This window comes from Mandrillus leucophaeus, unplaced genomic scaffold (assembly GCF_000951045.1).
Source record: "Mandrillus leucophaeus isolate KB7577 unplaced genomic scaffold, Mleu.le_1.0 Scaffold6, whole genome shotgun sequence".
Lineage (NCBI taxonomy): Eukaryota > Metazoa > Chordata > Mammalia > Primates > Cercopithecidae > Mandrillus > Mandrillus leucophaeus.
The window spans coordinates 3,225,493-3,225,970 of NW_012106474.1; positions in this window are offsets into that span (position 1 = coordinate 3,225,493).

Genomic DNA, 478 nt, shown 5'->3' on the forward strand with positions numbered 1-478 from the left:
AAAACACCTGCCGAAAGGAGCCCCCACAGAGACCACCTGGCGTGTGACTCCATTTCCATAAACTTCCAGAAACCGCAGGGTGGTGGTTCTATGTGTGGGGGTGCGGGAGAGGGAATGGGGGTAGCTACCGATGAGAACAGGGTTTCTTTTGAGGGTAGTGAACACAACTTCGTCAATATACTAAAAAACTGTGGAACTGCACACCTTAAATAATGTGAGTTTTATGGTATGTGAACTGCATCTTAAGCTATTATTTTAAAAATTTAAAAAGCAAGCTGAGCAGCCTGGCCAACATGGTGAAACTCCGTCTGTGCTGAAAATACAAAAATTAGCCGAGTATAGTCGTGCGTGCCTGTAGTCCCATCTACTCGGGAGGCTGAAGCAGAAGAATCGCTTGAACCCGGGAGGTGGAGGTTGCAGTGAGATGAGATCATGCCACTGCACTCCAGCCTGGGCGACAGAGCAAGACCCTGTCTCA